The sequence below is a fragment of the Trachypithecus francoisi genome, unplaced genomic scaffold (assembly GCF_009764315.1).
Source record: "Trachypithecus francoisi isolate TF-2019V2 unplaced genomic scaffold, Tfra_2.0 Lachesis_group13, whole genome shotgun sequence".
Lineage (NCBI taxonomy): Eukaryota > Metazoa > Chordata > Mammalia > Primates > Cercopithecidae > Trachypithecus > Trachypithecus francoisi.
This window is the reverse complement of record NW_022681458.1, coordinates 12344882-12357640: the sequence shown is the minus strand read 5'-3', so window position 1 is coordinate 12357640 and position 12759 is coordinate 12344882. Positions and strand designations below refer to the sequence as shown.

General features: G+C 36.8%; 1 pseudogene; it reads right to left on the bottom strand.

The window, feature by feature from the left end:
- LOC117094158 overlaps window positions 1-10476 on the bottom strand; it is a 161939-nt pseudogene extending 151463 nt beyond the window's left edge.
- Between the last annotated feature and the right edge of the window lie 2283 nt (window positions 10477-12759).

The following is a 12759-nucleotide window of genomic DNA, read 5'->3' as shown; positions in this document are numbered from 1 at the left end:
ATCCACCTGCCTCAGCCTCTCAAAGTGCTGGGATTACAGGCATGAGTCACTGTGCCCAGCCACATCTTACTGAATATTTTCTAACCATTTAGGATTCTGTGTCATTAAGCTCACTTTTCTTTGCACTTGAAATTGCCTTTATCCTCTTCTTGGTTAGGCTAAAGAAATCCTACTTATAATTGCCTTGCCTGACATGCTTTCCTTAAAGTAGGATAAATCATTTCTACTTCTCTGAAGCAAGAAAAATATATTTATTTTTTTCTGTATCACTAAACATGCTGTGTTATAGTTGTTTTGTGACAATGTATCACTCTCTGCCATGCAAACTTCATATAGAAGGTAGTGAATCTACTCACCTTTCTATCTCTAGAAGTTTGGTGCCATGTTTATGTTTAATACATGGTAAATAAATAAACTTGTGTTCTTCCTTATTTTTAATTTCCACTCTATATACCACCTCCTTCCTTAAACATTTAGTAATTCCCCTGTTGCAGAATGAAATCTATACCCCTTTACCTAAAATCCAAGTTTATGTAAAATGTTACCTTTAATTGTTTTTAATTGACATCTTCCTTTACTGCTCTAGATGGACAATTTAGTTCTATGAAATTGGGTTCAGCATATTGACTTAGTCATTTATTCCCTTTTTTCACTCTCAGAATGTTTTCTCCTCCTTCCACCTAGCTAAGACCTACTTACTCTAAACTCCTGAATAAATTACTAATTGTAACATTAATTGGTATAATGAATGGTGAATTTCCTATTGGTATATTACCAGTTAGTGTCTCTTGAATCCCAAGAGCCTTAAACATTGTAGATACTTAATATATGGCTAACGGAAATGATATTGGTGGCAGTGCATAGGTGGGAGCCCTGTAGATGAAAAGAAGGAGCTTCTACACAATCTCTTTAAACCAGGATCTACCCTCCCAAGAATGAAACGGAACAGAGTAGGAGATTGGCAGGAAATGAAATTAGTCCCTGTCAGACATCAACTAGTGGTGATGAGGCTGTCGTCTCAAGTAGCTCCGTGGATTTTCTAACAATGTATCATTACCTTCCCAGACACTGAAGTTTGAGTTTTGATTAGAAACATTTCATAAGTAGATTTGGAAATATAAGTTATTATAGGTAGATAATCCTTTTTAGCATCTTGTGTCTGCAACCTCATAACACTAGTCCTTCTCCCTAGCTGAAAACCAGTCTTTTAATATATTGCTGGCATGATTATCTTGGATTACTTGTCACTAGACTTTCACAAAATATGTCTATTTTAGGCAGTACTGATCATGATGTCCTTTGTTCTCCTTTCCACCCCACCACCACAGAGGAGTCTGCAGATTAGTGGGAGGTGATTCTTCAGAGAGATAGCACCCTATCTCAGGAACACAAGATTTCTCTGAAATGTCTTTGCACACCATTTGACTTATTTGAAAACTTCTTTCTCTCTAATTCCCTCTAGTCCTGAAGATTTGGAAAATTTAAATAAATCATATATTCATTGTTTTGAATCTGTTTAGGATTTTAACATTTAAAGGGAGGGAATTCAATGAAAACAATATTATTTAAAGCATTATGATTATCCCTAAGAGAATTTCTACAAAGGCTGAGAACAAAGACAAAAAAAGCATTCACTACGCACTACCAAAAATGGCAACAGTTGAGTAAGTGCAAAAACAAACACAACTGGAAAAAGAAAGAAGAGATTTATCCTGATGGGGATGGGTAGAGCTTCATGGAGAAGATTTCCAGCAGGGTCTGAATTGATTAGTTCTCGATAAATAGTGATTTAAGAGAGAGAGAGAGACTCCAAGTAAAAGTTCAGAAAATCAAATTCAAGAAAGCAAAAAGAGTGTTTTGAGAAATAAAAGTAATCATGGTATATGTAAAGTTTATTCTTTCAACTATTAACCAATAAGACTTCTATATGATCTATCATATTTCCTTTGTTAGCAAGTTTGATAAAAAACTGAGTTACGTTTTGGATTCTATTGCATTACATATTCTCAGCCCTGATTTCTTTACCACAGCTTTTTCTTCATTTATTTTATTTCTTTGATTTTCATTTCATCCTGTGTTAATTTAGTTGCACTATATTTCTACTTTTTTCTATTATCAACTTTATAAAATGATGTTATATAAATAGGAATGTTGAAAAAAATAATAAATTTATTTAAAATAAGTTATAGAGATTTGTGTAAGAAAGAAACCTGGGGAAATGGAAGATGGTTCCAAAATGTGACTAGCTTTGAATGTCATGTGAGAGAAAAAAAAATGTTTTATGGGTAAAGAAGAACAATTACATTTTTAGTTGTAGTAAAATATTGTAAGCATAGTTAGGCATTGTGAAGGCAGTAGTAAAAGAGATGAGAGGTTGGGGGAAGATTAAAAACAGTCAGGTAAACAGCAATGAAGTGCTTGAAATACTTTACTTACTTTTGAACAAGGAATTCATACAACTCAATAGGAAAACAAAACAAAACAGAAAACTAATAATCTGGCTACAAAATGGGAAAAGGACATGAAAATACATTTTTTTTTCCAAAAGAAGACATACATATGACTAACAAATGTATGCAACGGTGCTCAGTTTCACTAATAATCAGAGAAATGCAATAAAAACCACTATGAGATATCACCTTACACTTGTCAGTATGTCTGTTACCAAAAAGATGAAAGACAACAGTTGTTGGTGAGGATGTGGAGAAAGAGGTATACTTGCACGCACTGTTGGTGATAATGTAAATTGTTATAGACATTATGGAAGTGAGTATAGAAGAGTATAGAGGTTTCTCAAAAAATTAAAAATAGAACTATCATATGATTCAGCAACCCCACTTCTGGGTATATATTTTAAAAAGATTGATATCAGGATTTCAAAACCAAGGTAACTAGGACCAACAGAGAGTAAGAGCAAAGTAGAAAGTAGAGACCCAGTTAAAGAAAAACCAGAAACTTCGTGCATATACTGTATCCTAGTCCTTGAACTACATGTGTATCAGGTAGATTGGAAGCTATTTTAAATAATATTTGAGCTGTTATTACCACAGACAAGAGACAATGAGCAGTTTGAGTCTAACCAAACTTATTGTGCACTAAAGCAAAGTATCATCCTCACTTTTTGGATAACTCTGAGAATATAGAGTCCCCACAACATAGTATTTCAATGTTTATAATACAAATTTATGCAACTTAAGAGACAAAATGTATGGATGATTATCAAGAGAAAAGACAATAAACTGGGCCTAACCCTAAGATTACCCTGAATTTTGAATTATCAGAAATGGACTATTTATGAGTTATTAAGAGTAAAGGTGAAAATGACTGTAATTAATTTAAAAAATAGGAAACCTCAACAAATAGAAAAAAATTTTAAAGAAACTAATTGTAATTTGATAACTAAAAAATGTCTGAAATAAAATAATTAGGTACATAAGATTAAGAGCTGAATGATTATGACAGAGGAGAGCTGGTGAACTTGAAGATGGATTTTAAAAATCAATTCTGAAGAATACAGAAGGTAAATTTTACAAAATGAACAGAGCCACAATGACCTGTAGGAAAATATAAAAACTGTAACAATTAAAGTTTAGTGAGACAGAATATATTCAAAGGAAAATATAGCTAGACATATAAGCCAACTGCAGAAAAGTAAAGATAAAGATAAAATTAAGAAAGTAGCTAAAGAGAAAGTCATGAAAGTAGACAGAGAAAAACAAAACACTTCATGCAAACAAAGAACAATTCCAAATTCAAATGACAATGGAGTCTTTATCAGAAGTCAAGAACAACAGAAGAGGATGGAACACCATTTTGGAGATACATAAAGAAAAACTACAAAGGTCAAACAAGGAGAGCTTTCAGATCATTATATATCAGATCAGTATTTAAACCTGTAAAATGAAAGATATATGAAGAGTGATGATGCATCATTAGTACAGCTCAGAGAAATTATCCAACAGGCAAATGAAGAGTCTTAGAGTGATTAATGCCCATTAGAAGAGTCATATATTGGATAGGAATGCCCTGGCTCCATTAAACACATTGTGCTCAGTCATCAGCTGAGAGTAACTCAGAGAGAGCTGCAAGAAATTTTTGGTGTATCCTGAACTTGCAGCAGCTGGAAATTGAATGCTGTCTCTCTTCCATTACAGTAAATTCTTTCTTAAAAGACATCTAGGCAGCACATTCTCATTATTGCCACAATATGAATCACATAATTATATCTCATAATAGCATGTTAATTCTTAAAAGCATGTATCCATTCAAAAATGAAGTTTCCCTTGACAAGTATTTACCTTAAAGAGTGTATTCATTATATAAACTCATATAGCAAATTACCCCAAAATGTATTAGTTTAACAACAATCATCTTATTTACTGTCTTTTTTTCTTTCTTTTTTTTTTTTTTTTGAGACAGAGTCTCCAGCCCAGGCTGGAGTGCAGTGGTGCAATCTCGGCTCACTGCAAGCTCTGCCTCCCAGGTTCACGCCATTCTCCTGTCCCAGCCTCCAGAGTAGCTGGGACTATAGGCGCCCACCAGCACGCCTGGCTATTTTTTTTTTTTTTTGTATTTTTAGTAGAGATGGGGTTTCACCATGTTAGCCAGGATGGTCCCAATCTCCTGACCTTGTGATCTGCCCGCCTTGGCCTCCCATACTGCTAGAATTACAGGTGTGAGCCACCATGCCTGGCCCTTATTTACTTTCAAAACTGTGGCTTAGCAAATTTGGCTGGGCTCAGCTGGGTGGTTTTCTGTTGATCTTACTTGGGGCAACCATATGGCTGCAGTTATTTGTTGGCTCAAATGGAGCTCTGTGATCTATGGTACCTTGCACTAATGTCTGGAGCATCTCTCTCTCATAATACCTGGCTTCTCCAAAAGGCCTTTCAAGTACCCAAGCTCTAATGAGCAAATGCTCTTCAAGTTTCTTCTTGTTTTACATTTGCTGATGTTTCACTAACCAAAGTAGGACACACGGGCAAGCCCAGAGTCAACAGGGCAAACTACACTTCTGCAGGAATACAGGAAAGCAAGATCCACTGGTGGCTATTATTGCAACAATCCACCACAGTGACTGATTGTATCTTAGAATTAAAAAAAGGAAAAGCAAACATGGTTAATTTTTGCATTGAATTAATAAAAATATTATGCTTTTATTGGCCAGAAAGGTTTACTTTTAGCATAAGAATTTAGAAATATTGGCAATATCTTATCCTGTAATTCCAGGTATTAACCTATTGCTGATATTGTATTATTTGCCCTTAAATGAACAAAGTTCTTATGTTTTTAAACATATCACTATAAAAATGTATCAAAACAATGACAAAAGATTGAGTAGAAGGAGCAAAAGAAATAATCAACAGAGTAGACAGACAACTTGCAGGATGGGAGGAAATATTTGAAAACTATGCATCTGACAGAAGACTGATATTTAGAATTCACAAGGAACTAAAACTGAGTAAAAACCAATAAATAGTCCCATTAAAATGTGGGGAAAAGACATGAATAGATTTTTTCAAAAGAAGACATATAAATGGCCAACGAGCATCCTAAAAATTTGCTCAATATTACTAATCATCAGAGAAATGCAAATTAAAACCACAATGAGATACTGTCTTACATCAGTCAGAATGATTATTTTAAAAAGTCAAAATATAACAGATGTCGGCAGGGACATGGAGAAAAGGAAACACTTACACACTGCTGGTGGGAATGTAAATTAGTACAGCCTCCATGGAAAACAATATGGAGATTTCTCAAAGAACTAAAAATAGAACCACCCTTCAATCCAGCAATCCCACTACTAGGTATCTACCTAAAAAAAATAAATCATTATATTAAAAAGATACCACACTTGTATGTTTATTGCAGCACTATTCACAACAGCAAAGAGATGGGATTAAGTATCCATCAACAGACGACTGAATAAAGAAACTGTAGTATAAATGTATATACCATGGAATACTATTGAGCCATAGAAAATATAAAATCATCTATTTTGCAGCAACATGGATGGAACTGATGACCATTATCTTAAGTGAAACAAATCGGAACCAGAAAGTCAAATACCACATGTTCTCCCATACAAATGGGAGCTAAATAACATGTACACATGGACATAGAGTGTGAACTGATAGTCATTGGATACTGGGAAAGATGGGAGGGTGGAAGGGGAAGGGGGATGAGAAATGACTTAATGGGTCCAATGTACACTTATTCAGGTGATGGTTACACTCCAAATCCAGACTTCACCACTTTGCAATATGCCCACATAAGATTGCACTTGTACTCCACATATTTATATAAATCTAAAACAAAAAGATTGAGTGGGAAAGACTCAGTTAAGCTTCCTTAGAGAAGCTTCACCTTATTCATTAACACTTTTAAAAAGAAGGTAACTATTTTTATATGTTAATTTCTGGGTGTGAGCCTAACCTGTGACCTGAGCTTATATTTTGAACCCCTATCATCATTCAAATATCCATTGAAATTGCTAAAGGATCACATTGTGGGAGAAATCACATCTCTAAGAAACCAGGGAAAGATATATCTTTATGCCTGAAAAATCATTGAATTTAACAAAGACACAGTGTAGGTGAACCCATGATACACTGCTTAGAGAGGAAGATTCATCCTTAGGAACCATGGAAGGAGCCACATGGATTCACCAAAATTCTCTCCTGCAGAGTTCTAGACACTGGATAGTGAATACACACATGGACGTTAGCAGAAAGTAAGTCTCGGCCTTCTCATAATTTCTAAGATACATGCAATGGATGAACTGAAAGTGATAGTTTGCTACCTAAGTAAAGTGCACTGAAAACAAATTGACTCCAAATGAGTATATGTAAGTTAGATAAAGGGCTTAAGATTGAGAGGGAGGAGGAAGGTGTTGGTGTATCTTTTGACTCTGATTCCTTTCGAGGGAAATTGTAAGTCTCTTGTATACAAGAACTTTATGAAATCCTCTTACAATTTTAACATGCCTGCTGGTTATATTGGGTACATGTTATTACATCTCTCACTTAAATATTTGCTGAAGTAGTGAGGTAACTCAGGGAGAAAACATTTCATTCTCCTGTTTAGTTTTTTTTAGCTTGCCTCACTTCTTAATAAATTTGAACAATCCTGGTTTTTCATATACACGTATCATATTATAGAAAGAAAGTTGATCTTCAATATTATCCTCACAATAGCCAAGAGGAATATAATATTTATGAATTTTGCTTTGTAAAATTGAAGTATAGCAGAGCATGAAATACAATTTTTTAAGTAAGTTATTTTTAAATATTTATTGTTATTTATTTAATGTTACTTTTAATAATAATATTTAAAATATTGCCTATTAGAAATGGCTCTATAGAACAAGAATAATTGCCAATGTTGTATGAACAAATCTAATTCACACTTTCACTTCATACCTAGAAAATAACCTGTTTTACTCTCTTTCCTTGCCTTGCCCACTTGCTGTTATTGTTGGTGGTAGTTTGTTTGCTTGTTTTTAAAATCCCTTTTTCATTTCTCATGCTTTCAGAAACAAATAATTTTTAAAATATTCAAATCGTCATTTGAATATTCATTTGACTATTTTTAAGCAACCTATGGCCTGAGCTCAGAGATTATTTCTCTATTAAATAATTCTGTTCTAAATGATTTACATGCAGTATCTCAACAATACTCCAAAATAAAAATATCCCTATTGTGTAGATGAAAGCATTTCTGGACATGTTCACAATGCCAGTGAAAAAAAAGAGTAAGGATTTGAGGCCGAAATTCTCTAACCACATTATTCTATAAACCACAAAATCAGACACAGAGTCAATTAGTTACAGATCTTCCCAATTTAAAGCTATCGTCACAATCTTAGATGTTGACACAACAGATTCCACTATTTCCTCTATGTAAAGCGGCCACAAAAATCCCAACTCAGGATGAGAAGACGAGATTTGAGGAAGAAATACATTATATTTCCATAATCCATACAGTTTCTGTAGGTTTGATTTGTCCCTGCTCCCCATTTTCCCCTTCTGGATTGACCACAACCACAAAGTTATGTAGTATTTTATGTAGAGCTCAGGCACTATGCAGAAGTCTAAGGTGATTCTAAGCATTCTAAAGTTGGCTGGCATCACTGTGAAAAACTGATTTGAGGAGGGTGGATAAAAACCCTAACCACTGTGCTGGAATGACTGAGAAATAAACCAACAGTTTCACAACCTCCTCCAGCTAAACTGTGAGCTGCTGGGCCACCATCATCTGCACCTGTGGACTAGGAGTGATCAGTTCCCAGAGAACAACAAAAATGCCAGCTTTATAATTTCTAGGTTCGAAATATGCCACTGGATATACAACAAAACATACCAGCAAAGGCATGCAGAGGCAGGGAGAGCAGCCTGCTGTGTCCACCTGAGCTTACTGTGGTGTGGAGCCAGGGACCTTTGCAGCAGGGACTGCAGGTGAACAAGCACGGAATGAGAAGAGAAAGTTGGAGAGAATTCTACCTGAGCCCACAGCAAGGAAATTGGATTGAATTGTACGAATTGCGCTTTGCCTACCCAGGCTTGATACTATGAAAATGTATCATATGACAAGCCATATGATAAAATTTAAGATTAAATATATCCAATGTAATGAATATTGTGGAAAAAAATGAAAACATAAGCCAGCAACATTTGAGCACCTTCCCAGCCCACTGTTGAATTACCAATGGATCCCCTTGTGCCTATATCCTCATGTGTAGAAGAGACACTTCTATACCTTATCCTACTCCCAGACATGATGTGGCAATTCAGTTATGCAGACTGAACCACACAGAAGTCAGGCTTCTCTTCCTTCTGGCAGTTTTTCTTCTATTTTCTCAGAACTTTAAAGTTGAGAGTAATATAAATAAACAAATAAATAAGATACGGGTCATGCATAATCATTTTATCTTCCTAGGGGTTATCCTAAGTATGTACTCATCATAAGTCATAATATAATGAGATCATCTCTGGAACTTTCTATCTAAGGATGATGATAAATGTAACAAAGTCTGAGGCTGATTAAAATAATTGTTAATTCTATCTGGGGCAAATTATGTACCTTTGGGTACAAACTAGGGAATTTATCAAAAGTACTCATGGCCTGTTTTCCTTAGAAGGCTGTGGAAATAGACCCTTCTCTGTCTTTAAGAATATCAATTACCCAAGAGCCATTTGCATAACTTCATTGTTTACACAGTCAGCACACACTTCCTGAGCAGCCATTATCTCAGAGGCTGCTCCAGGCATAGCAGAAAAAAAAATCAGAAATCAAAACGCAAAGTCCTGTCATCATGATAGAAAATAAACAAAATAAATAGGTAAAATATAGAGTATTTTAGAATATAAGTGACATTAAGAAAAATTAAGTACAAAAAAGTGGGAGGATTGGGTCACAATTTTAAATAAGTACCCTCAGAAGTTTCCACCTGGGTGAAATAGGAAGGCAGGAACAAGGATGTCTGGGGAGAGGGCTGTTCCACACAGAGGGAACTGCAAATGCAAAGGCTCAGAGGCAGTGACTTTCCATGTGTGTCTGCAGCAGCTGCTTGAAGTCTTGCTCCAGCAGTGGGGCACACCTGGTTTCCCACCTCATCATGTCCACCCTCCCATGCGCCATACTCCTCTCTGATCCACCATCTTCTCTGTCTAGACCCTTCTTTTTTCCAAAATACTTGCCACTATTAGCTCACACAGGCTGGGAAAGTCTCCCTCCAGTCCCTGCCCCAGTCACCAAGATTCCCTCCCTGGGAGAAACCAGTGTTATAAAGGTGATGGGAGTGTCCTTCAACAGATATTTTGTCCACACATGAGGTTATGCGTATAAATATTTTCTGCTATTTTACACAAATAGAATCATTTTGTACAAACTGTTCTGTTTGTTGCTTTTGTTAAGAAGCTATGTTTTAGAGTTTTAATTTTACTAAAACTTATTTAATAGAAAGTTGCAGGTTCTTTCTTTTATACAGAAACTGCATTTTTTAAACGTAATCATTTTTGGTTCAATTTCTGTAACTTTTACTATATGCCTGTATAATGTGTATAAGCTTAAGTCATAATACTGAAGTGCAAATGAAGTCACATCACATTGTTGTTGTTGTTGTTGTTGCTGATGCTGTTTTAAATAAAGTTAACACTTGATTTTAACTTAGAAAATTGTTCAATCCCAATCATGTTTGGCAAGGGGTGGTTCCTTCCTTTCCCTGGCATTGTCTGAGAACCCTAGAGGATTACACATGTGAAGGTGGTGGGAGGCTTTGCCTTGTGTCCATGGTGGTGGGCATTATGCTGCATACATAGTTGTTAGCAGCACCAGGCATCCTACCTTCCTTGGTCCCTGGTCACTCAACCTTTCAACTGCAGATCCCTTCCCCAGTGACAAGAATTTAGAGCCATAGGCGTCCCCAAACTCATTTAACCCCTTAAGCGAGAGTGCTGCATGCAAGAAGGACATGGTTTCGTTATTTTTTCAACCATTATTATTTTTACCACTCTTTTGACAAAAATACTAAAAGCCAAGTTTGTTTATCTCTGTACCTCTCTTTTCTAAGGGTCTTTTCACTTCACGTTCTACAGCCCTGGAGCCTTCACCTTTCTTGGATCATCTTTGCTAATGTCCCTCAGTGGGTATAAAACACGAAGTTGTTTCCCAACTTGCCTCCCACACTGCACAGTTCTCCCCACATGTGTCCGAAGTCTCCAGATGTAATTCAATAACACGGAAGCTTAGGCTGTTCTGTTATTTCCAATATCACAAAGGAAACCGGCAAGAAACCATTTTTCTATATGTCCTATTAAGTTAGAAGCTTCAGGTGGTAGAATAATCATAATCTAGGCTAAGCCTTGGACCTCAGTCATGTTTCACACTGTGTCTGCCTTCTGCTGTTTCTATTGTGCTGTGTTTCAAAGGTTCTGAATAGATTGTTCCAGAGTCTCTGGAGTTGAAAAATATTAAAACATGGACTCCTGAGGTATCAGGTTTCGATTTTCTTTGAGCACAGCATCCATCTGCCCTGCAGTATTCAAGATTCCTGCCCTATCATAACACCCTCAGGAAGCAGCCAGAACAACAAAGTTGTTCAGCAATTTCCTTAAACTTTAGAAGGATTTGTCTGAAATGGGGAAAACATATCACCTATGAAAAAAAGTTATTTCTATTTTTGACAAGGATTTTTCCAATTTATTTTAAATTTATAACAGTATTTCTGTATTTTTTTTTTTTTTTTTTTTTTTTTGAGACGGAGTCTCGCTCTGTCCTCCAGGCTGGAGTGCAGTGGCCGGATCTCAGCTCACTGCAAGCTCCGCCTCCCGAGCCATTCTCCTGCCTCAGCCTCCCGAGTAGCCGGGACTACAGGCGCCCGCCACCTCGCCCGGCTAATTTTTTGCTTTTTTTTTTTTTTTTAGTAGAGACGGGGTTTCACCGTGTTAGCCAGGATGGTCTCGATCTCCTGACCTCGTGATCCGCCCGTCTCGGCCTCCCAAAGTGCTGGGATTACAGGCTTGAGCCACCGCGCCCAGCCGTATTGTTTTAAATGATCTTTAGCAGAACATGATTGTAGTAGTTTGGATAATAACCCCCAGGCTAAAAGTTCTCAATCCCTGGATCCCATCAATATTGGCTTCTAGGTCAAATACTTTGCTAATATGTCAATGATCTTCAATTGGAAGATGATCCTGGATTATCCAGTTGAGGCTTAAATGTAATCACAGGTATCCTTACCTGTCAGAGGGAGATTTGATCACACATAAAAAGAAATGTAAAAATAGAACAGAGAGAGATTTTGAAATGCTGGCCTCAAAGACTGGAGTGATATGACTGTAAGCCAAAGAATGCCATGGCCACCAGAAGCTAGAAGGAGCTAGAAACAGACCGTCCTCCAAAGCAGGGGTTCCCAAACCCTGGGCCATGAACTGGTACCAATCCCTGGCCTGTAAGGAACCAGGCTGCATGGCAGGGGGTGAGTGGTGGTCAAGCGAGTGAAGCTTCATCTGTATTTATAGCAGCTCCCCATTGCTTGCATTGCTTCCTGAGCTCTACCTCCTATCAGATCAGCAGCAGCATTAGATTCTCATAGGAGCACGAACCCTATTGTGAACTATGCATGCAAGGGATCTAGGTTTTGAGCTCCTTATGAGAATCTAATGCCTGATGATCTGTCACTGTCTCCCATCGCCCCCAGATGGGACTGTATAGTTGTAGGAAAACAAACTCAGGTCTCCCACTGATTCTACATTATAATGAGTTATAATTATGTCATTATATATTACACTGTAAAAATAATAGAAATAAAGTGCATGATAAATGTAATGTGCTTGAATCATCCTGAAACCACCCCCCACCTACAACCACTGGTCCCTGGAAAAATTGCCTTCCTCAAAACCAGTCCCTGGTGCCAAAAAAGGTCAGGGACTACTACACTAAAGCCTCTAGAGGGAGTATGGCCCTTCTGATACTTTGATTTTGGCTCAGTGATATGATTTTGTACTTCCATTTTCCACATAGGTGAGAAAATGAAATTCTTTTGTTTTGGCCACCTAGTTTGTGATAATTTGTTATAGCAACCAAGGGAAACTAATAAAATTAGAAAGTACCATTTTTAAAAAAGGAATGCTTCAAAATATAGTCTTTTGGCTGGACACAGTGGCTCACACCTGTAATCCCAGCACTTTGGGAAGCCGAGACGGGTGAATCACCTGAGGTCAGGAGTTCGAGACCAGTCTGGCCAACATGGTAAGA